A 26689-nucleotide genomic window follows, 5' to 3' on the forward strand; every position below is an offset into this window, starting at 1 on the left:
GAAGTTCAGTTAAAGTTTGTTTAACTACAATTTAACTGCACCATATTCCCTTAGCTCCTGTGGTGGTTTTTGGTTATATTTTTTAACAGTTTTGTTAGGAAGCATGAATTAAAAAAATATCCATAATTTCAACATCACATACTAGATATGGATAGGTTCAAAATCTGTAGGCTTCCATAGTCAGATCACAGAATGTAGGGAACTACCAGCAAGAATTGTATATGATCCATAAATCAGCCTTTATATATTGTTAACATACATAATATATAAGTCTGTCTATACAACTGTATATGGGACTGAAATAATTAATTTAAAATAGCAACACCTGTCTTTATAAAGTTCAAATCAACATCATTATAGTACCTTATAACAACTTCTGTTAAAGATAGTATTTTGAGTAACAATTAATTTAAACATGTGCCCTTGGAAATGACTGACTTGAAGAGACTTATTAATCACCAAAACAGAAATGGTATAAATTGCCAATGTACCTCTCACTCCGAACCACAAAATCAAAGTGCACCTACTGTGTTCCCACCTTTAAGTACCATTTATGCTATACATGATTTTATGAGGTTCATTAAAATTCAAGTTTTTGGAATCTAATTTGCCCACATCCATGTGCATTGGCTTCATGCTCTATAACAGCACTCAAATCTGTTTATTTGATCTCAGCACTTGTTCAGAAAAAAAAAATTCATCTGCTTTTACTCTACTTGTGTTTCTACCTACTTTTTTTACTTTTGCATCATCTTAAAAGTACTCAATTGTATTTATTACTGCTTGGTGTAACTCATTCTAAGCCTTTTGGTTTAAACACTTGGGCTTCGGACCAGTTGTTTTGCACTGAGAGGGTTTGTGGTCTGCACTGTAGTGGCAGAACAGGTAGCTTACATCCTTCTAGGTTGGGAACTGCTGATTGAGGGCTCAGTGTCTGTTATTCTAAAAGTGTATTAATTCTGGTTTAAGCACTTGGGCTTTCAGGCCAGTTATTTTACATTAAGAGGGTTCGTGGTCTGCACTCTTGTGGGAGGAGAGGCTGGACTCTGCCCTTCAGAGCTGGGAATTTCTGGTTGAAGGCTTATAGTGCATGCATATCTGAACTGCTTCTTACTGAAGTTGGTGTGCCTTGTTTGCTGTGGCATAGACTGGATTCGGGCCTGCTGGATCTAGCTTTGTTTGTGTAACTTGAGCACTAATCCAGGCATTCTCTAAAGTATTCAATTGTATTTATTACTGCTTGGTAGTAACTTGATTAAAGTGTAGCTATCATTCTAAGTCTTTTGGATTAAGCACTTGGGCTTCAGACCAGTTGTTTTACATTAGGAAGGTTTGTGGCATGCACTGTGGTGGCAGGACAGGTAGCTTACATCCTTCTAAGTTGGGAACTGCTGATTGAGAGCCCAGTGTCTGTTATTCTTAAAGTGTATTAGTTCTGGTTTAAGCACTTGGGCTTCAGGCCAGTTATTTTACATTAAGAAGGTTTGTGGTCTGCACTCTTGTGGGAGAAGAGGCTGGACTCTGCCCTTCTGAGCTGGGAAATTCTGGTTAAAGGTTTATAGTGCCTGAATATTTGAACTGTATCTTACTGAAATTGGTACACCTTGTTTGCTGTAGCATAGACTAGATCCAGGCCTGCTGAATCTATCTTTGTTTATATGCTTGTTGTTTGTTTGCTTATTATTTCCCTGGAACGCTAATTCCACCTAATACGCGGCTTCTCAGCGCTTCTGTGGATCACTAGTGATATCTGCATTGCTTACTGTACTTATTTCCTTATTTCACTTGAAATAAAGTTACTGTTTGTCGTTTTTGCATTTAAGTTACCTGTAACACATTGCACTTAAGTTACCTGGCACTTGCTCACTAAAGCAATTATATAAGTCAGCACTAAAAATTAAAAGCACTACACCCTCACTCCCCGCTGGCCCTGGTTTTCAATTATTAAGGAATTCCCAATATTATTCTAGCATGTCCAAAGGTCAGTTGTCAATCTCCTCTCTGGTCCAGCTTGTGAATCTGGGAATCTTGAGGCAATGTTACAACTGCCTCATGTACACAGACAACCCTCTCCTCCTCCCAACAAATTCCAACACATATGAGAGATGCAACCATATAGCCAAACTGGAGGCTAAGCTCTCTCAACTTAGTACTGGCATAACCAGTCAGGAGGAGAAGGAAACCACACTCACTACAATTCCAGTCTCACATAGACCTACCACGACAGCAAACCAAACACATAATCACACAAAAACATACTCAGAGGCTCTAAATAAAGACCTGTCGAAGCAGCAGAGACCTCCAAAGCAGACACCCAAGCAGCCGCTACCCCAAAACAAAACACGTGCAACACATATCTCACAAAGCCAGTGTGCCGAACAGTCACAGCCCTTAAGACTAAACAACACACCCGATACACTTGTAATAGGTGACTCTATTGTCAGGCACACTGACGTCCCGCTCACCAGGCTGAACAAGGAGAGGGTCACGGTGAGCAGCCTGTCGGGCACTAGGATCCGCCACATAACACAAGCACTCAGGTCACTCCAAGGCAAGCACAAATATGACTCAGTCATTGTCCATGCTGGTGTGAATGACCTGAGATGTACCTCCCTAGACTACATAAAAAGAGACATAAAGGAGCTCTCTGAGCATGTAGCCCAGGCCGGTTTGACCCTGACCTTGAGTAGCATCTTACCCTCACCAAGAATGATGCCACAATATGAAGACAAGATGATCAATTTCAACAATTGGCTTAAGTACTGGTGTCATTCAAAGGGGATCCAATGCCTGTCAGCCTGGGATGATATGCTCGACAAACCACAATGCTTTGCTAGGGACGGCTTGCACCTGTCACCCCTGGGCTTTTGGATATTGGCAAAGGCTCTTGCTACCCCCATAGTGCGTTTTTTAGGCAAGGCTCAAAAGACAAACCCACCTCCATAGGTATCACAAGGGATAAGAAACTAAGAGTAATGCTACTCAACGCCAGAAGTCTAAACCTCAAGATGCACACACTCAAAACTCTCCTTAGCATGGAGAACATCGATATCTGTGCAGTAACAGAAACCTGGTTCATGGCTCCTGAGAGCACCCCAGCACTACCAGGTTATACCTCATACCATGCTTTTCGGCCCCAAAACTTGGACCGAACCACAAAAGGAGGGTTAGTATCGATATTCATCAAAGATACCCACACCTCCAGGTTGGTGGCAAAGCACGAAGCATCAGAGACTATCCATGTGCAACTAACAGTGGGTAAAACTGCCTTCCAGTTTATAGCCTGCTATAGACCACCCTCCCAAACCCAGGAACCCCACTCAGTCTTCCTGAGAACACTGGAAGATATGAAAATCTCTCCAAACACCATTATATTGGGCGACTTCAAGTACCCAAACATAGACTGGGAGCATTACTCTAGCTCCAACACCCTAGCCCAAAGGTTCCTAGAATTTATAAACTCAAATGCTATGGAACAACTTGTTGCCACTCCCACAAGAGGGAAAAACATACTGGACCTGATCATCACCAACATAGGGACTCTATGCTCCAGACCAGAAGTGTATCCCTCACTGGTAAGATCAGACCATAAACTAATCTCACTGGATATTCACATCCTGACCCCACCCCCTGTCCAGAAAACCACAGTGAAAAACTTCTCTAAAGCAAATTTCACACTCCTCAAAACTGAGGTGGAATCCTTCAAAGCCCCTGGGCCTGTGGAAAATACGGCCCAGACCGCAGAATCCTTTATAAACACATTCTATGAACACCTTCAGGAATGCATGGATCATGCGATCCCAAATAAAACCAAGACCCAATCCTGCAAATGCAGACGTCCTGTCTGGTGGACCCCAGCCATAAACAAACTATACAATAGAAGGAGGAAGCTACTAAATGATAGAGCAAAATCCCAAAAAGGGAAGGCATCACTGATCAGTATTAGCAAAAAACTACGGGCACACATAAAATTGTCTAAGGCCAGCTTCGAGAGAAAAATCGCACAGGACACTAAGGATAATCACAAGGCTTTCTTTAGTTATGTTAGGAACCTGGGTGGGAATTCCCAGATATGCTCAGAATTAGTCCAAAATGACAAAAAATACACCGAACCCACAACCAATTGCCAACATCCTAGCTGACAGGTTCAGCACAAACTCCCCCCCTCCACCAAAATGGCAAATATCTATCCCAGCAGAGTGCTGCCCCCCTGACATCTCAGATGCTCAGGTAAGAGCCGTCCTCTCCAAAGCAAAAAACACAGCATCAATGGGACCAGACGGTGTCCCGGGCTGCATCCTACATGAACTCTAAGAAGAGCTAAACCCAAACATAAGACTACTGTTCAATCTCAGCCTTACTACAGGATATGTGCCCAAAGAGTGGCGTACAGCAACAGTGGTCCCTCTCAATAAAGGTGGTGCCTCAACGGATCCTGGAAACTATCGCCCCATAAGCCTGGCTAGCTTGGTCTGCAAAGCTATGGAAAGGATCATCATGGACCTCATAAATAAAAATATTGGGGACCTACAAACACTGGATCCTACCCAGTTCGGCTTTGTTAAGGGCAGATCCTGCCTCTTAAACCTGGTTAATTTCTTTGAAACAGTCACCAAGGCCATTGACGAGGGGAAGGTGGTCCACACAGCCTACCTGGACCTCGCAAAAGCCTTCGATACAATACCCCACTCGGGCATTATAGATAAGCTCACCAGCTTAAATATAAACCTCTATGTCACTAGATGAATTGCAAACTGGCTCAAGGACAGAACCCACATGGTTAGAATTGCTGGAGCCATGTCAGACTCCAAACCAGTTACAAGTGGTGTCCCACAAGGCTCAGTCCTGGGACCTCTCTTGTTCGGTATATATATTTCTCGGAGGTACAGACCAACACGGAAGGACTGTGGCTGATCAAGTTCACAGATGACTGCAAGCTGGGCGCCATAATCGACTCTCCAGCCGACACAAGCATCCTCCAAAAGGGCCTCATAGAACCAGACAATTGGTGCCAGAGCCATGGCCTCAAGCTAAATGCCAAAAAGTGTATAGTCATCCCCTTTGGCAAAAACAAAGTGCCCACAAATTACCACATAGGTGGTAATCCATAAAGTACAGAAGAAGTAATTAGGGACCTGGGGACCCAAGTTGATAGCAATCTCTCATTTGACAACCACGTGGCCAAAGTGGTTAGAAAAACATTTTATATAGCCCACCTAATCATGAAGGGATTCACATCTAGATCAGGGACGCCATCGTGCCTCTTTACTCATCCCTCATCAGGCCCATAATTGAGTACAATGCCCCTTTTGGGATGTACCTTACCAGACACCTGCAGCAACTGGAAAGACCCCAAAAGTACCTCACCAAGAGGATCAAAGGGCTCAAACAGATGCCATATGCTGCCAGGTTAAAGAAACTCCAGCTCTACTCAGTGGCATACCGCCTGTTCAGAGGCGATCTGTGCCTGACGTATAAAGCCATGTCCAACCCAGAATTATTGGACATGCTGCACCTCAGAAAATCCAAATCCCATCGAGCTATGCGCTCGAGAGACTTGAACCTCAGCACTGAAATAAACAGGACATGCTGGAGGGACAGATTCATAACCCAGAGGCTCCCTTTGCTCTGGAATAAAATCCCAGTCCAGGTTAGGCAGAGCCCCTCATTGACTCTCTTCAAGAGGAATCTTGATGAGTGGATGGGAGATCATAGGTTTACCCTGGGTATCACTTCTGTGTCACTGTTAGACAGAGGCACAGTATACTAACCTCGAAAATGGGCATAGCAAAATAAATTTAAAATGGGTGGCGAAAGCCAAACACATTCTGGCTAGGCTTATAAATACCCTAGGGTAGATAGCCTAGTATGAACCTATGAACCTATGAACACCCAGTTGTATTACGTACAAACCCAATATGTATCGATAACTGTACCATGTGTGGCACATGCCCATTATCTTCCAGTGATCTGATAACATGACATCAGTGCCACTTTGAAATATTAATTTTGATACATTGACTGCTTAGGCCATTGCTAATTGTTAACTGAGTGGTACCTCAGTGAGCATGTCTCTATGTTTATATTTTCCAGACTTCTTCAACTTGAGGATCATGATGGTTGCTTCCAGGAAGCCAAGACATATCCATGCTCCCCATTGGACCAATGAGGAGATGACCCAGATGTTGACTATGTATGCCAAATTGGAGCAGAAGATGAGAGCCAGACCCAGGAATTTCGCCATGATGGATGTATGGAACTGGATCTCATGAGATCATCAATGGAGGATAGGGATTTACCACTATGCAGTGTAGGTTCACCATCACTATGATGACCTGCATTGGAGGGGGACAGAGGAGCTTTGAAGGATGGTCACCAAGGTGTGGACGTAGCACTTAGATTCTTACATAAGTGTCAATATTCTATGCATACCTTTGCATTCCTATAGATTTTACAGATATTTCTCTGTGCTGCAAAAGGTAGCCTATAAACATGTGTTTTACTGGGGAAATGACAGACAACATATGTTGTCCATACTCCATCACTAATGGTGATATGTCTTGGAATTGTGTTTTGCAATATCAGGTATTTGCATGCTAGACATGTTTTTCCACATGTGTTTTGAATGACAGTTGTGATGTCCCACTGGCATAATGTGGTGTTGTGAGTCATGAGCAATACTGGCAATACTGATGCAATGTGGGATCACACACAGGTATATCCTGTCTATGAGCAGCCCTCCTATTCTGACTGCATCAAACAGCAATGTACCATTAATCTATACTCAGTGTTACAGATAAGACATTCTTTAACAGTACATTATGCCATGTTTGTTGTATGTAACATCTCCACATCCATTACATACTGACATCATACACCTTCCACAATCAGTTGTATATGTTAATTGAATGTACATGTGGGTGCGGGTCTACCTAAAAAGAATGAAAACAACTTACCCGAAAGCAAAAAGACAGAGATGACAATACCAGATCTTCATTTAAACCACTCCTCACATAAAAGACATTTTAGCCAGGGAAAGGAGGCAGTCAACATTTTGAAGCTTGCCCTTTTGCCCACTAAAGTTCAATCCTAGAATTGGTATAATTAGTTAGGGCAGGTGTTGGGGGCTCAGCCCCCCACGCTGGGGGTGTGGGTGGCTAACCCCCTCACTTATGTGGGTTTGAAGTGCTTCTGTGCATTTTTTCGTCATTGTTTGCTGACTGCTTCTTTTCAAGTAGACCCATGTGCGGAGATAGTTGGATACATACTGGCACACAGATGTACCTTTGATGTGTGAGCATTCACTGAGTTACTGCTGATGTGCTGTAATGATGCTCACAGGAGTGTCTTCTGCTCTGTAATGAGCAGGGTGGTTTACATATATCTGCATTTCTTTATTTGACATTTGCATGACAGTATGTATGTATGTGCCTGCAATTTTTAGCTTACTTACCTATGTATGTTGATGTGACATGATTGCACTTTACTGTGTACATGTGTTTTATACATGTCCAGTTCTGAGGACATCAGCAATCAATCTGGCCATTTGATATACATTTTCTATTTGGTTAAATGTATTTCTGTTTGGCTTCTAGAGCACCCTGTGTGCTATAGACATGCATTTGCATTGTGTCAACTTACCTTGTCCTCTTTTACCCTAAACTGGACCCAGGTTGTCTACCTCCCTCCCACCTTCATATTTTGCTATTATTTTTTGCAGACATGTTTGACATTGTTGCAGTTCATGGCCACTGCCATGTATTATTTTTACAAAGTGAACATGTGTCAGTTATATGGACATTTTACAGTGCAGGATATCTGCACACAAGTTGTTGGTTAATGCTTGCAATACATCCTTGTTATCATTATAGTTGTATGTTATCCACTGTAGTCTTTTCACATCCATACACAACTTGTATATTTATTATGCTGTACTGTTAAATATTTGAACATATTATCACGTCATTGGTATATGTGTGTGTGTCAACACTGATTTCACATACATTCCATTTATACAACTGACAGAAATACTTGCACATCTACACCCATGTGTTGCTTTTGACATGGCATATGTGTGTAACATATGCACAGTTGTTACACATTTGTTCTGGTTGTGTACAGCTACTTGTGTATGTAGCAGTGTTTGTTGCTCTTCTTAAGTACTTCTGTTTGACACTGTGCTTGGCTGTTTGCCTTTCACATGAATGGTGGTAGGTTTAGTTCTGTCCACTGCTGGAGCTATCTAGCATTGTTAGACCTGCATTTGCTCATCTGTGATGTTGTTTGGTTTACACCTGCACTGGTGATGGACTGATTATGTGTTTATTTATTCAATGTGTACTGTGATCCTACTTTATTACCATAGAACACACATCTACCTTTGGTCATACACATCCAGGTATGACTGCCACACAGTTTGCAACATGTCATAATGTGATAGTGCATAGGTAGATATATGTTTTTTGCATTTCACCATGGCTGACATGCTTCCCCACCTTGTTTGTCAACATTGCATTGTCCATGTTGTGTAGTGTGATGCCTGTGTAACGTACCTGACCGTACTGTTTTTTTCAAACCTTTGACTGTCTTGTGTTGTGCTATTTGTTCTATGGATATACTTGCCATGATGCCCTCCTCCTCTCTCCCTATCTTTCCTTTTGTTCTTAAAAATATCTGGTACCTATTCCCACCAAAAAGAAATGCCCATGTCCTTCTGACTTTCCCTCATATTTTCCTCTTCCAACATCCCTCTTGTGTGTTCCCCTGCTTCACCCATACCCCACATCTTCTTTTTTATCTCCCACTTTCCTTGGGTGTGTGCATTACTTGTGTTCCTCACACAAGTCCAGAACACATTGTTAGCAAATGTTAGCTAAGGTGATATGGCCATGATTCCCCTTCACCTTTAACTTGTTTATTAGAAAATGTATGGATTCCATCAGAATCCCTAAAGTCCAACCAACTGTGTTTTCTTAAATAATACATGTTACAGGGATATCAGTAGTTGTCTCTGAGATTACAGAAAGAGTGCTGTCAATATAGGTATCTATATCTATATCTATCTATTTGTATCTATCTATATATCTATATCTATATATCGGTTTACCATTATAATATTGAATGACAAAATGTCTACTTATCATTTGGTAGAAAAATTAGATCCCAACCCAAAACATTGAATTGTCAAAATGTCTACAATCATTACATTGAAAAAGCGATGAGATCAACTCTACTATTTTGCAGGGGGGGGGGTTATGCCTCCCTGCACCCCCCCATGTGGGGGCACCCCCACACCCCCCTACTTAAATATATCAACTCCAAGATCGCACTACAGTGCAGAAATGGACAAATTCGATAATTTCAACAATGTGAGTTTAGACTAATTTAATTTCAACATTTTGATCATTCAATATAGTGTGTTCAACCAATTCAGTTTCAACCATTTGTCATTCAACATTCTGATGGTAAACCCTATATATCTATATGCCTATATCTATCTATGTGTGTGTGTGTGTGTGTGTGTGTGTATATATATATATATATATATATATATATATATATATATATATATATATATATATATGTATGCAAAAAAGTCCCAAACCAATGTGAGCAAAATCCAAAGATATAAATCAGAAAAAATCCCAAGGTATGGAGACAGGCACACTGTTAAAGATTCCACAAGTCTGTTTATTATTCCAATTCCACAAAAATGTACTGTGTAAGCACTTTCATAAAAACTTACTTCCTCAGACACATCATGACACTTAATAAAAGACTCAGTTTTTATACCATACCTAATCAACACAAACCAATTTCCCTCCAAAATATTTAAAGGTACATACATATTTAAAATCATTGTTGATTCATATAATAAATCAATTTGACATAAAATACAAGTTCAATAACATGCTAAAATATATAATTATAAAAAGTTTTTATATAAAAAAACCTATGCCATGTAAACTCATTTCTTAATGTTATCCAAGGTCTAATGTAATCACCCATGAATTGGAAAGAAGCACAAGGAAGTGTGGTTAGTGCAATTACTGCAAATATATTGATACATCTAGGTTTTTTAGGCACTCTGAAACTAGATATTTATGGGAGATTAGAGCTAAAGCCGATTGCAATAGTAAAGACTTACCCTCGGATTTACAAAGCCCTTTATAGGGTGCAGGATTAGTTTAAGAGCTATTTTCGGCAATATGGCCAATGTGTGATCTAGGAACGAGCTCCTGGGATGTGCACATGAGCTCTTAGGCTAATCCTGCATGGACCGAGCTCCTGTATGCAAATTACCCTCATTTGCAGGTGAAAACTATGCAAATGAGGGTAATATGTGATCCAGGAAGTTGGCAGCTGTCCTTGCAGGACGAGTGCAGTTAGTAACCGAGTACATTTCTGAAATCTACAAAACGGAGCTATGGCAGCTCCAAATAAAGGTTGCATATCACTGATAGAACCAAACGACAGTCCATAAACCAAGTAGTAAATAAGGCAAATACTGTAAACACAGAACAACTCCAGAGATATATAAAAAACTTTTTATAAGCAATACTGCTGTAAAATAACTTAGAACAATACAAAAAGACAAAATTAAGCACTTTCGTCAGGTAAATGACTTCATCAGAATTACATAATGTTATACAACTCTAGTTTAAATAGTAGTCCTGGCCAGTCATCTGAAAGACTAACATCACTTCCTCTTTGATATTAAAAGAACTACATGCCCCTAAAAATAATAGTGGAATTTTTAGGGACATGTAGTTCTTTTAATATCAAAGAGGAAGTGATGTTAGTCTTTCAGATGATTGGCCAGGACTACTATTTAAACTAGAGTTGTATAACATTATGTAATTCTGATGAAGTCATTTACCTGACAAAAGCACTTAATTTTGTCTTTTTGTATTGTTCTAAGTTATTTTGCAGTAGTATTGCTTATAAAAAGTTTTTTATATATCTCTGGAGTCGTTCTGTGTTTACAGTATTTGCCTTCGTTCTTTGCATATCATTGAAGAAGCATGCCAATGCCCAAGTAGAAGGTCATTGGCATTGCAAACTGTTTAAAAAAAATAAAAAACTTTTAATTTGTTTTCAACAATCTCACCTGTTAAAGCATAGGGCAGTGATGCACAAACAGGATCGGGGGAAAATAATAAAATAAACTTAAAATAAACATTCTAACTAAAATCAGTATTCTGCCATGCAAGTCAATGGCAGGCAGAAGACAACCTGGCCAGTGAGTAATGGTTGCTAAGAGTGGAGGCTCAGTGTGGGACATGTAACTATGCATTAGCAGGCAATCCTATGTAAATGGGGGAAAGGTCAGTGAATCCCAGATTTTCCCAGGGTGTGAGGCAGGTCCTAAGAGTGTAAGAGTATAAATAGCTGGGTGCAAGACTAGGATATAGGTGACATCATGGGGGTGTGTGTCAGGCATACTGTAAGTGGATTGGAGACCTGTGGCTCGTGTTTGCTCTTAGCTTAGCACAGCTAAGCTAGGGGTGTGTCTAAACCTGCCTAGCACTCTTTACAAAATGTAAGCGGGTGTGTGCGCTGTGCACCAGGTTTTACAGGAGTAAAAGGAAGTTAAACCGGGAAAAAGCAGCTCTGTGCACATTTGAGGACTCTGTCTGAGCGGCGAGCACACAGGCCTAAACAGGGAGGCAATGGGAAGGGAAAACAGCAGTAGGAAGGTAATCAAGGAGAACTAGCTGAGCTGCCAGGTGAAATGTATCAGAATCAGCTAATCATGCAGGCAGCAGACCAGCCCAGTCCAGAACAGCACTATAAACCAAGCAAACACCTATCTCCCTGTTTTTTCCACACTCTACATCACTGGTGTATACAAGCGGGGAAATTTAAAAACAAACCTACAAAATGAGAAGGGCTGCAGCAGGCAACATAGAACAACATGTGAAAGAGGCTGAGGGTGGTGAGGATGTCAATGCTGCCGAACAACCCACAGTGAGGAGACAGAGAAGAGTGTTCAGAGCCAGGGTAACCTTCCAGGAGCTACATGAGCTAAAGATTGTGGAGTGTTATAGGGTGGACAGAGACCTCCTACAGCAAATCTTTGAACTGTGCAGACCACACCTGACACACCATACTGGCTGAGGGGAACCCATCCCAGTGGATACCAAGGTATGTGTAGGCCTAGGTATACTAGCCACAGGTACCTCCCAATCCACAACTGGGGATAACATGGGCATCTCACAGACATCAGCACCCAGAGTATTCCACAAGTTCCTGGATGCTGTGTCAGCACATGCCAGTGAGCACGTATATTTCCTCAACACACGTGAGGTGTTGACCCACAATATGCGTCACTTCCACCAAATAGCTAACTACCCTGGAGTAGTGGGTGCTATAGACTGCACGCACTTATGCATCAAAGCACCACCCGGTGAGCAGGGTAGGGCTTACATCAACCACAGGAGCATCCCCTCCATCAACTGCCAGGTCATATGTGATGCCCAGGGCATTATACTGAATGTGTGTGCTGGCTGGCCTGGAAGCTATGACGATTCGCACCTATGACAACTGACACAGCTGTACCACAGATTTTCCGATGTGGACATCCCCTACAGTCTTCTAGTGGGGGATGCTGTGTACCCACTCGAGCCGTGGGTGATGACACCCATCAGAAATGCACACACACCTGAATAACAATGCCATAATGAGGAACATGCACAGGCCAGACATATAATAGAGTGTGTGTTTGGGATGCTCAGGTCACGGTTCCGGTGTTTGGACACATCTGGTGGAGCCCTGCAGTATTCACCAGCTACATGCACCCAGATAGTAATGGCATGTGCTATGCTACACAATATGATCCTGCAGAAACAGCTGCAGCAGGAACAACATGGGGCAGGGCCACACAGTCCCCCACCAATGCCAAGGCCTGTACAGGCACAGAGTGACTCGGAGGAGGAACAACTTGAGCCTGCCCCATTAGGCAGAAGGGGGCATGTCCAGTATGCCCTGGCCTTGGCTAAGAGGTAAAGCATAGCATATGCACTGACACAGTAGGGACCCAGGGAATGGCACCTCTTTCTGACTCGCACAGACAGTAAAAGGAATGCCAAACATGACACTACTTGTGTGCAACCATGTATAGGGAGTGTACTATGTGCATCCGACATAGGCAGCCCTCCAGTACCATCCTCAAGTCTGGCACACCCTCAAGGTAAGTCAATCAACCTACCAATTGCCAAATGGAGTAGAATGTGTTTTTACCTGTAGCTATGGTATGGATGTGAACATGCAAGGTAATTGGGTGGTCAGATGTCAAGGCAGCAGAGAGTAGACACCATAGTGGCATCATGAGATCTGTAACACATACTGGAGTCACCATAGCAGCCAGTACTACAGAGGGTGACAAAACCCACTGCAGGAAATAGCCTGAGCAACAGGGGTGTCTATAAGAGTCACACATGCCAGTCAGGAAGGATCACATACCCAACAACAGTCTGAGCCAGCAGGACAGGTGAAGACAAACACTAACAAATGCTGTACTATGGCCTCTGAATGTGCTCTATGGTTAACCCTCCCCCAGGCCTACACAGACAGACTGCAGCAGGCCAGGCAGTTGGAAGTGAGTTGTGAAGGCTAGAAAGTCAGACACTAATATGTAGGTAAACAAAGCTAGGATCTTTACTACACTGGTAAGCTCTAGCCAGAAGGATAGGTAAGACTACAGACTGAAATGGAGTACCTGACATACCAGTACAGTCCTAGCAAATGTGCACAAGTGTCAGGTGCACTCCCTCATCCAACATGCACTTAGAGTAACAATCAAGTGTGCCCCCCCCACTCCTGTGTGGAAAAGTAGAAACAGTCAGGTGCCCCCCCCCGCTACGCAGAAATGTAGCAACAGTCAATGGCAAATGACCAATGGATACCCTGCAGACACAGCATGCTACCTGTCGGTGTACAACAAAAGGTCAGCACTGCAGTATGAACAACCTGGACGTGATACACACATGCAACACAGATGGCCATATTGGGTATGCTCACACACTTAGAGGAATGAAGGCGGTGTCTGTCAACAACATACTGAAAGGTCATACTGGGCATGCTCACACACTTAAATACATTAAGGCCATGTCTGCAAACACCAGTGGACTAGACATATCTGGAAGTTACAGTTCTCAGTGCGGACACATGTTAGTATGCACCACTCCTGCCTTGCACACACAGTGGATAGGAACACAGACAAATATGTAAGGACAACGCACTACAATAAGTCACAGGTACACAGGCATAGATGTGTGGAAGAGGGTGACCATGACAAGGAGCCATGTGGGCCTGTCCCAACTGGCACACAGCCAAAAAGCCCCCATGAGGTATGGATGTAACCCACTGTGGATACTAGCCACCAGTACCTGTCAGCATGACAGACTATGTGGTGTACGTGCCAGCTATGCAACAAGACTGTACAAGGAAGCAGCCGTCTAGTAGCTGCAGACATGCACCTGTGACAAATGATCCCATGTGTGCCTGCATGTGGCATGTCAACCCCTACATGAATGGGGTATGGCCCATGCACACACTGCCCTCCCCATAGCAGTAGTATGACAAGCCTGCTGAGGTCATCCAATGCGAATTACACCTTTGGAGAGCTATAGCTCAGTAATATGCATGGTGCGTCCCATAATTGCGTACTGCTGTAGTGACAGAGTAGTTAGGTAGTAGTACTAACCCAAGACCTGTCAACTGTGTGAATGTGTGTGTTTGTGTGCGTGCCTGTCTGTCTCTGACTGTGTAGAGGGGAATGTTTGTTAGGCTACTCACACTCCGTACAATACATATATTCAACATTGGCAAGGCTGCTGATGTCACTCACCTGGAAGTACCCTACTGGGAAAGTGATAGCCCAGTAATCGCTGTAGCATGTTTTGTAACTGCGTACTGCTGTAGTGTGATAAACTAGTTAGATAGGTGATCAAACCCCAGCCCTGGCAACTGTGTGTGTGTGTGTGTGTGTGTGTGTGTGTGTGTGTGTGTGTGTGTGTGTGTGTGTGTGTGTGTGTGTGTGTGTGTGCGCGTGCGTGTCTGACTAGGTACAGAACAATGCTTTTTAGGCTACTCACACTCCATACAATACAAATACTCTACTTTGGCAAGGCTGCTGATGTCACTCACCTAGAAGTACACCTCTGGGAAAGTGATAGCCCAGTAATCACCGTAGCACATTTTGTAACTATGTACTGCTATAGTGTGATAAACTAGTTAGGTAGGTGTTTGAACCCCAGCCCTCAAATCTGTGTGTATGTCTGACTGGGTAGAAAGCAATGCTTTTTAGGCTACTCACATACCATACAATACAAATACTCTACTTTGGCAAGGCTGCTGATGTCACTCACCTAGAAGTACACCTCTGAGAAAGTGATAGCCCAGTAATCACCGTAACGAGTTCTGTAACTGCGTACTGCTGCAGTATGATTTAGAATGGTGGTAGTGTTCCATCTCCATCCATGCCAGTTCCGGATGTTTTGTTTGTGTCTCAGTGTCTGTGCATGGAGCAATGCATTCTAGACTACTCACTTGCAGTACATTACAAATGCCCTACTTTGGCAGTCTGCTGATGTCATTAATTGTGAAATACACCTTTGGGGAAGATGTACTTCCGTAATGTCCGTGGCTCGTAATATAACTGCATAGTGTTGTAGTGTAGTAAACTAATTAGGTAGGAGTTCTTCTCCCAGACATGGCAGGTGTGTGTGTGTGTGTGTGTGTGTGTGTGTGTGTGTGTGTGTGTGTGTGTGTGTGTGTTTGTAACTCATATCCTGTGTAGAGGTGGTTGTTAGTCTGTGACACCTGTGGGCAATGTGGAGGGGTTTTGCTAATTTCATTTATGGTGGCCCTGCTATATATCACAATGTCAACCACACACACAGGGATAACAGATGTAAGTAGCTGAGAGGCTGGGGTGCAAAGCCATTCCCATACATGTGACATCAAGGCCTGCCAATCATAGTTAGCAATCCCACTGTGCCTTCACATGTGACTCACAATGTGCATACTATGCCTGACAACATGCCCTGTATGGACAGATGACACTGACATCAGGAAGTGCTGTTAGCATGCTATCAATGTAGGTGCAGGGTAAATCTTCTGACCAGTACCACTCCCTGCCAGATGTGGGCAAGACTGGCACATCTGATGATAAGCTGTGTTCACAGCATGGGCCAGATACCCCAGGTACAGTTCCACATGTCACTGTACATGCATGCGGGAGGTGTGCACATCCTAGACACCATCCAAGTCATGGACTAGGGAACACATACACGGCAAGTGATGCACAGCATTGGCCACACACAATAGTCACCCAGATGATGGATGATGGATGCAATACCCACCTGTGTGGGCAAATGCAGAAGCTACTGGTCTGTGCCACAATGCAGACCATTGTCGTGGCCTGATGCCAAGGTATACCCATTGCCTACCTTTGCATAGCCTGCTGGCACTGTTGGCCACCATACACCCATGCAGATATGCACTCATGCATGTCTGAACTGGCACTCTGTATTTTCATGTGTTCGTTGTATGGTGCGTATGTCCACATCTACATGCACTACTCCCACAGGGCACAGTGAAGCATGCTGCCTCATGTCTGATGCTCCCTCATCTTACTGCCTATATGACCTCTGTATCACCCGTGTGGTGCATGTGTTCCCTGCACATTGATGTGTTGTGGCAATCCCACTAGTAACGAGTTGCACTCCTGGCCCTGCCAAGTGTGTTAATGTGTGTGCGTCCCTGTGTGACTGTGCCTGTGTTGACGCTGGCATCTGTTCATGCAGACAGGCACGTGTACGTCACCTACTGTATATCTACCATATCCCTGTTGCAGATGTCATTCACCATCACATATATGTTCTGAATGCTCCCCACCAGATAACCCATGTGGTGCATCCAATAACAGCATCGAACTGTGATAACAATACATAGCTGTTGGGCATTTGATACTCTGTGCTGGTAGGTGTGTGATGCAAACATGTGTCAGTCTTACCCTCCCACCGCTCTCTGACATGTATTCACTTCTGTCTACCTCCCACACTCCCTCTCTGGCAGATGTGGAGGCCCACATCTTCATTGCTTAGGCAGCAGCATGTGTATTTAAAGTGATGCTCATGTTCATCTCATGGCCTCACAACGAATTGCAGCCCTTCCCTAGCTGATTGCATGTGGAACAGGTGTGGTAACATTCACATAGCAAATTGCATGCAAATGCACTCCAATACCTGGGAACATCCTGGTAGTGTTGGCCCTTGTCTGTTACTGTGAGCAGGAGCTAGAACTGTCGTTTGGCAAACAGCATTCCACATGGGTTGGGGATTTACCTCCAACAACATACACTGTGGAAAAAGGGCAACAAACAGGAGTGGGGTGTGCCTGACCTGACTACAGACTGTAAGTGCTGCTATACTGCATATGGAGTAATGTTGGATTAACAGTTTGTCTGGATATGCCTGTCGTACATGTCGCAATACCTGCCATGTAAGTTCCATGTTTATGAGGAATCCCCATCTGCAGACTCATCTGCAGACTGGGCAGTGTTGTGCCTTTGGATACATATGTTAGCCAGGGTGCATCTATCTGTGGAATGAAGAAGGTAGTGTGAGGATTGCAGTCTGTTGATGGTGTAGGCCATCACAGTTACTGACTACATATCCCTCATTGGACATATGTTGCAACAAACCCCATTACAATGGTAGATTAATGAGGGTATCACAGCAAGATGTCTATACTGGCCCTGTGTATGTGCTGTCAGCCACACCTCTGTCAACCTTTGTACATATGTCATGCATGAAGTGGTGCATATGTGCTGTACACCGTAAATAGTGTCATCATATCTGATAACATGCCAGTGATATATCAGAGTGCCATACCCTGGAAATTCTGTGGATGTTTGTACACTACTGAGGTCTGTGTAGTGATGGTGAATGTCAGCAGTGTGTGTATTTTTAATATGTACTATGGCTTGTGTACAGACTGTGGTAAATGTCATTGTTCTAACTCCCCTTCTATCTGATGTTACATGCTGCCCCACTGTATGGTACCATTTCACCTTACATGTGTGTATGGCCATACACACACATGTCCCAAATCACAGACAGCCATCAGACCAGACTGTGTAGCAGCCCAGTATATGTAGGGTCATTCTGTGAGTGGCGCATATGAGGATGGTGTAGGACAGATAGTCCATATACTGTACTATTATGCTAGTGTACCATATGTGGCTGTGGCTGTGTTCACATTGGTTGTGGTTATGCATTGTCACACAGGTGTAGCCTACCCTGTGCTTTGACATGGCTGTTGAGCCTGCTATATATACTGGTACTGTACCATGATAACCTTAGGATGTCTGTCAGTAGCCAATGGCATACATGTTATGAGCAGATGTTACCTTCCACACACACCATGTCTGTGACAACAATCCCAATGACAGTAGCAAATGTCTATTAATATACCGGCTATACATCCCAGACATCCGCTTGCACTAGGACATTGGGACAATAGGGGCTGGGGTAGGGCTACACTCCATGTACAGGACATATGGTGAGACGATATGGACATGTACTTATCCAGATAGCCATATACATATATATATATATATATATATATATATATATATATATATATATATAGATAGATATATATATATATATATATATATATATATATATATATATATAGATAGATAGATATATATATATATATATATATATATATATATATATATATATATATATATATATCTGAGTACACACGTGTAGTACTTCCAATTACCACTGTCATGGCAACCACCCACTATGAATCTCTACATCATGTGGGCATATTACTTGTACATTCCCTGTGTGATGGACATCCTTCCTGTGTGTGGGCATGTTGCAATACCTCTTACAGGAGAATCTGCAAACTCAGAGCAGCCGTATTGCTCCAGTTCATGCTCCAATGAGGCTATTCGTTGTTTGTAGATCTAGTGATGTATTATATGTATTCTATCTTTATAGGACCCTGTTTCTCTGCGATTGGGTGCATTGCATTGAATTTTTCACAGGGTTACACTTTGATTACGATGGAATCAATTAGATAACAACAGATTTTTTATGTTTTTATTCACAGGCAAGTCGCAGTTATGCGATTGTCTTTAAGCATCTATGTATCGCTTAATCTATGTGTTTGCATAAGTTTTGATAGCATGTGTTCAACTTGTGCATTCTTTTATTGAAACATTTGTTAGGCAGAAAGTATTGAACTGAAGTTTTATTTGTGAACAGCATACATTGTATGTACTATGTGTGTTTTTCCTTACAGAAGGTATTTTTATAAGGCGTTTTTATTAGCGCATCTGTACCAACATCCAGATCGCTATGCATACATGTTTTATAGATGAATATTACAACTTATTACAGTATATATATTTTTAAGCCAAACTAGGAAGTGACGTTTTTTATGTTTGTTTATATAATTATAACGGATCTGATGCAATAACTTACGTCTGATGAAGCGGAATACCGCGAAAGCGCTCACGTTTTTATTAAAGCTGTGTTTTGAACATATTTTATCTCCTTTGGACTTTGTTATTGGATTTTGAACATATTAACTGTTTCTGGAGCAGCATTTCACCTTCCTGGACTGGGTATTGTTTTGTGCTTTAGCTTGCTTTCTGGGTTTGGTATATTCTTCACGAGATCACATTTCTTGATGGAAGGTGGTGCGGAGAATTGCTTTATGGATGCTGGTGATGATAATGTTGTATCCGGCTCCCTGAGGAATGTTTTTAGTGAAATTATTAATCCTTTATTAACAATGGAAGATCTTTTCATTCCCGAAAGGGATGTATATAATATTGATGATGACATCAGAATTAAGCAGCTGAAAAGAGACATTGAGAACAACTTGTTTAAGTTTAAGCGTTTACAGTGCCAACGATTACATCTAGAAGCCAGTATTTTTTGCAAAGTTATCCCCAGAGGCTTACGCATATTAAATATGCCTTCGTATGGGAATACTTTTCCGGACTTACTAATCAAATGGCAAAAAATTAACCTTCAAGCAAGTATGTCTTATATGCAGTTACTTATAGATTATTTCAAACCAACGGAAGTTGAATTGAAAGAGCGTATAGCTGGACAACAACAACAACTTATAGAATTAATGGGAGCTGAATCAACAGAGATTTTTCTACAGGAACTCATAGAACGGATCACTAGATATGGCAATGGTCTAATGGCACAGAAGAAAAGAAAGTTATTCAGAGACAAAAAGGACTTTGAAAACAATCATGTTTTCACGTGGCCTAGGACAGTGCATTCCACTGATCCTAATTCCACCAACAGGCCAGCTAATACAGTTACCTCTTCAATATCATTTAATAACGGCAATAAATTGACAAATAACATGCAAATTGTCAACACAAATCAAGTCCTTACACTACGAGATCCTGTAGTTGAGGTCAATCAACCAGAGAAGGAACAAACAGTTGATTCATTAACAACGGATAAGGCACATGATGATACAACTACACCTGCACTTATCACTTCAGTTTATTTTACTCCAGCGGAAGGTTCCTCCATGTCTTTGAATTATGATCAAGACAAGGCAACTCGTACTAGCACGGTTGTAAGGAGGAAAATACAACTGGATAAATTGAATGGAGGAGAACGACAGGATTTTCCGAATGTTCCTTTACCAATCAGGTCAGGAAGGAAACGCTCGATGGAATACGAACCTACCAGGACAGCCAAACGACGGGATACATACATAGACCACCAGGGTCAGACACAGAAGCAAAGATGGACACAAAATCATTAGTTTGGAATATTTCTGGGTATTCTCTGACTGAAACAGAACATTCTGTTCTAAATAAAGGTTTGTCCTTTATTCCTTCCATGAATGTTGACTTAAGTGAGATTCTTTTATCTGTAAGACTATTTGTGAGAAATGTTAATCTCAAATTGATTTTTAAGAATTCTCCTACCTCTGAGCTTCAGCCTTTTAAAAGAAAGAGTTTGTTTAATCCACACCTACCTCCGAACCTAGAACTTTTCCTTAAAGGTGTGGAAAAAGATTTATATCAAACGAATAATTTATATTGTAATGGCTATAACAATAACCTGTCAGAATTGGAATTGCAAGCATTAACTTCTTTAAAACAAAATGATGATATAATAATACGCCCAGCCGACAAAGGCGGTCTTATTGTTGTCTTAGACAGACACTTCTACATAAATTCTATGCAAAGTATGTTAAATACCTCTGATTATCAAGTCATTAGCAAAAAAGAAGTTGATGAGTTATGCCAGTCATTTTATAACACTTTATTTGAATGTAAATCTCTACAACTGATGAGCTGTATGGATTTTTTTGTTGTTGATCACCCAAGGATGCCCTGCATTAACGGGCTCCCCAAAATACATAAACATCAGAGTTTACCACCTTTTAGACCAATTGTGGCAAGTGAGGGCTGGCTTACTGAGCCAGTTTCTATATATTTAGACCACAAGTTGAAAACAGTCTTGTCTCACTTCAGTTACATTTTAAAAGACACAGGACATTTCCTTGGTGACCTATATGAGTTCACTAGTCAATATGACAATTTAGAGGGAGTACGACTAGCGACTTTAGATGTCGTATCATTATTCACTTGTATACCCAATGACACTGGCATTTCTATGGTTAAGACACTGTTATGTGAATTTATGCCCATTGTAGAGGCTGATTTAATTTGTCTTCTTTTAGAGACGGTTTTACACACTAATATATTCACTTTCATGGACAAGTTTTATAGGCAGCTAACAGGAGTTGCCATGGGCACCAGTTGCGCCAACTCCTATGCCAACTTGGTTTTGGCAGCCTGGGAGAAGGAGGTGATTTTGACCTGTCCACATATTGTCTTTTATAGACGATTTGTGGATGACCTCTTTCTCCTGTGGGCAGGCACTGGTGACTCCTTGGATTTGTTTCTGAACCATTTGAACAGCCTTGATGGATTTTTACGTTTTACTTTAGAACATTCTGTGCATTCCATCAATTATTTAGATGTCACTGTCTATAGAGAGAACAATAATTTGAATACTACACTATATAGAAAACCTTGTTACAGGGCCTCATATTTATCCACCAGTAGTATGCACCATCCACAGATCTTTGAGAACATCATGAAGGGTCAAGCCCTTAGAGTATCTCGTCTTTGTTCAGATGAAATGACTTTCAAGCTTGAATTACACAAGCTGAAAGAAAATTTCCATAGCAGGGGTTATGATAAAGATGAATTGGATTATGTCTGTACAGATGTGGCTAAGAGAAGGTCCACTAAGGGTAAACCCTATTTTTCACATCGTAGAAAGGTTGATTCTTTTAACCTTAGGATGTCTGTCAGTAGCCAATGGCATACATGTTATGAGCAGATGTTACCTTCCACACACACCATGTCTGTGACAACAATCCCAATGACAGTAGCAAATGTCTATTAATATACCGCTATACATCCCAGACATCCGCTTGCACTAGGACATTGGGACAATAGGGGCTGGGGTAGGGCTACACTCCATGTACAGGACATATGGTGAGACGATATGGACATGTACTTATCCAGATAGCCATATATATATATATATATATATATATATATATATATATATATATAGATAGATATATATATATATATATATATATATATATATATATATATATATATATAGATAGATATATATATATATATATATATATATATATATATATATATATATATATATATCTGAGTACACACGTGTAGTACTTCCAATTACCACTGTCATGGCAACCACCCACTATGAATCTCTACATCATGTGGGCATATTACTTGTACATTCCCTGTGTGATGGACATCCTTCCTGTGTGTGGGCATGTTGCAATACCTCTTACAGGAGAATCTGCAAACTCAGAGCAGCCATTGCTCCAGTTCATGCTCCAATGAGGCTATTCGTTGTTTGTAGATCTAGTGATGTATTATATGTATTCTATCTTTATAGGACCCTGTTTCTCTGCGATTGGGTGCATTGCATTGAATTTTCACAGGGTTACACTTTGATTACGATGGAATCAATTAGATAACAACAGATTTTTTATGTTTTTATTCACAGGCAAGTCGCAGTTATGCGATTGTCTTTAAGCATCTATGTATCGCTTAATCTATGTGTTTGCATAAGTTTTGATAGCATGTGTTCAACTTGTGCATTCTTTTATTGAAACATTTGTTAGGCAGAAAGTATTGAACTGAAGTTTTATTTGTGAACAGCATACATTGTATGTACTATGTGTGTTTTTCCTTACAGAAGGTATTTTTATAAGGCGTTTTTATTAGCGCATCTGTACCAACATCCAGATCGCTATGCATACATGTTTTATAGATGAATATTACAACTTATTACAGTATATATATTTTTAAGCCAAACTAGGAAGTGACGTTTTTTATGTTTGTTTATATAATTATAACGGATCTGATGCAATAACTTACGTCTGATGAAGCGGAATACCGCGAAAGCGCTCACATTTTTATTAAAGCTGTGTTTGAACATATTTTATCTCCTTTGGACTTCGTTATTGGATTTTGAATATAGTGGCTTAACTGCTTTTTTTGGAACAGCATTTCACCTTCCTGGACTGGGTATTGTTTTGTGCTTTAGCTCGTTCCTGGGTTTGGTATATTTTTTACAAGATTACATTTCGTCATGGAAGGTGGTGCGGAGAGTTGTTTTATGGATGCCGGTGATGATAATGTAGTATCTGGCTCCTTAAGGAATGTTTTTTGTGAAATTACCAATCCACTATTAACAATGGAAGACATTTTTATTCCCGAAAGGGATGTATATAACATCGATGATGACATTAGAACTAAACAGTTAAAAAGAGATATTGAGAACAACTTGTTTAAATTTAAGCGTTTACAGTGCCAACGATTACATCTAGAAGCCAGTATTTTTTGCAAAGTTATCCCTAGAGGCTTACGTATACTGAATATGCCGTCATATGGGAACACTTTTCCGGACTTATTAATCAAATGGCAAAAAATTAATCTTCAAGCAAGTATGTCTTATATGCAGTTACTTATAGATTATTTTAAACCAACGGAAGTTGAATTGAAAGAGCGTATAGCTGAACAGCAACAACAACTTATAGAACTAATGGGATCTGAATCGACTGAGATTTTTCTACAAGAGCTCATAGAACGGATTACTAGATATGGCAATGGTCTAATGGTACAAAAGAAAAGAAAGTTACTTAGAGATAAAAAGGATTTTGAAAACAATCATGTTTTCACGTGGCCTAGGACAGTGCATTCCACTGATTCCTATTCTACCAACAGGCCAGTTAATACAGTAACCTCTCAAACATCCTTTAACAATGGCAACAAGCTGACAACTAACATGCAAATTGTCAATACAAATCAAGTCCTTTCACTACGAGATCCTGTAGTTGAGGCCAACCAACCAGAGAAGGAACAAACAGTTGATTCATCAACATTGGATAAGGCACACGATGATACAACTACACCAACACTTATTACATCAGTTTACTTTACTCCAGCGGAAGGTTCCTCTATGCCTTTAAATCAAGATCCAGACAAGGCAAGCCGGACCAGTACAGTTGTAAGGAGGAAAATACAACTGGACAGATTGAATGGAGGAGAACGACAGGATTTTCCGAATGTTCCTTTACCGATCAGGTCAGGAAGGAAACGATCGATGGAACACGATTCCACCAGGGCAGTCAAACGACGGGACACGTACATAGATCATCAGGGGCAGACAGAGAAGCAAAGATGGACACAAAATCGCTAGTATGGAATATTTCCAGACATTCTCTGACTGAAATAGAACACTCCGTTCTAAATAAAGGTTTGTCCTTTATCCCTTCTATGAACGTTGACTTAAGTGAGTTTCTGTTATCTGTAAGACTATTTGCAAGAAACGTTAATCTCAGATTGATTTTTAATAATTCCCTTACTTCTGAGCACCAATCTTTCAAAAGGAAAAGTTTGTTTAATCCACATCTACCTCCGAACTTAGAACTCTTTCTCAAATGCGTTGAAAAAGATTTATATCAAACTAATAATTTACACTGTAATGGCTACAATAATAACTTGTCAGAATTGGAATTGCAAGCATTAACCAGTCTAAAACAAAACAACGATATAATAATACGCCCAGCTGATAAGGGCGGTCTTATTGTTGTTTTAGATAGATGTTTCTACATAAATTCTATGCAAGAGATGTTAAATACTGTTGATTATCAAGTTATTAGCAAAAAAGAAGTTGATGAGTTATGCCAGTCATTCTATAACACTTTAATTGAATGTAAATCTTTACATCTATTGACTGATGAGTTATATAGATTTTTTGTTGTTGATCACCCAAGGATGCCATGCATTAACGGGCTCCCTAAAATACATAAACATCAGAGCCTACCACCTTTTAGACCAATTGTGGCAAGTGAGGGCTGGCTTACAGAGCCAGTTTCTATATACTTAGATCATAAGTTGAAAACAGTGTTGTCTCATTTTAGTTACATTTTAAAAGACACTGGACACTTTCTTGGTGATTTATTTGAATTCACTAGTCAATATAACAACTTAGAGGGAGTACGACTAGCAACTTTAGATGTCGTATCATTATTTACCTGTATACCCAATGATACAGGTATTTCTATGGTTAAGACATTGTTGACTGAATTTATGTCAACTGTGGAGGCTGATTTAATTTGTCTTCTACTAGAGATGGTTTTACAAACCAACATTTTTACCTTTATGAACAAGTTTTATAGGCAGCTAACAGGAGTTGCCATGGGCACCAGTTGCGCCAACTCCTATGCCAACTTGGTTTTGGCAGCCTGGGAGAAGGAGGTAATTTTGACCTGTCCACAAGTTGTCTTTTACAGACGATTTGTGGACGACCTCTTTCTCCTGTGGGCAGGCACTGGTGACTCTCTGGATCTGTTTCTAAACCATCTCAATAGCCTTGATGGATTTTTACGCTTCACTTTAGAACATTCTATGGACTCCATCAATTATTTAGATGTCACTGTCTATAGAGACAACAACAACTTGAATACCAGATTATATAGAAAACCTTGCTATAGGGCTTCATATTTATCCACCAGTAGCATGCACCATCCACTAATTTTTGAGAACATCATGAAGGGTCAAGCCCTTAGAGTGTCTCGTCTTTGCTCAGATGAAATGACCTTCAAACTTGAATTAAACAAGCTGAAAGAAAATTTCCATAGCAGGGGTTATGATAAAGATGAATTGGATTATGTCTGTACAGATGTGGCTAAGAGAAGGTCCACTAAGGGCAAACCCTATTTTTCACATCGGAGAAAGGTTGATTCTGTGGAAGCAACACAGAATGCTAGACTTCCTTTTGTTTTACCTTATGGCAAAAATACTTCAATTGTTGAAGCAGCCATTATGAAAAATTGGAATATTATTACAGCTGATAGTGAAACCAAGGATATAGTAGGTAATTGTCCTAAATACACTTACACCAACTTAAAGAACATAAAACAGCAACTTTGTTTCCCTAAACTCGATTTGGATAGGGATAGACCCATTTCCATTACTCAATATGGAACTACCAAATGTGGGTCCTGTGCACAATGCATACACATTGACACCTCCAGATTTTTTAGAAAT

Source organism: Protopterus annectens, chromosome 4.part0, assembly GCF_019279795.1.
Source record: "Protopterus annectens isolate FY-2018-M chromosome 4.part0, PAN1.0, whole genome shotgun sequence".
NCBI lineage: Eukaryota > Metazoa > Chordata > Ceratodontiformes > Protopteridae > Protopterus > Protopterus annectens.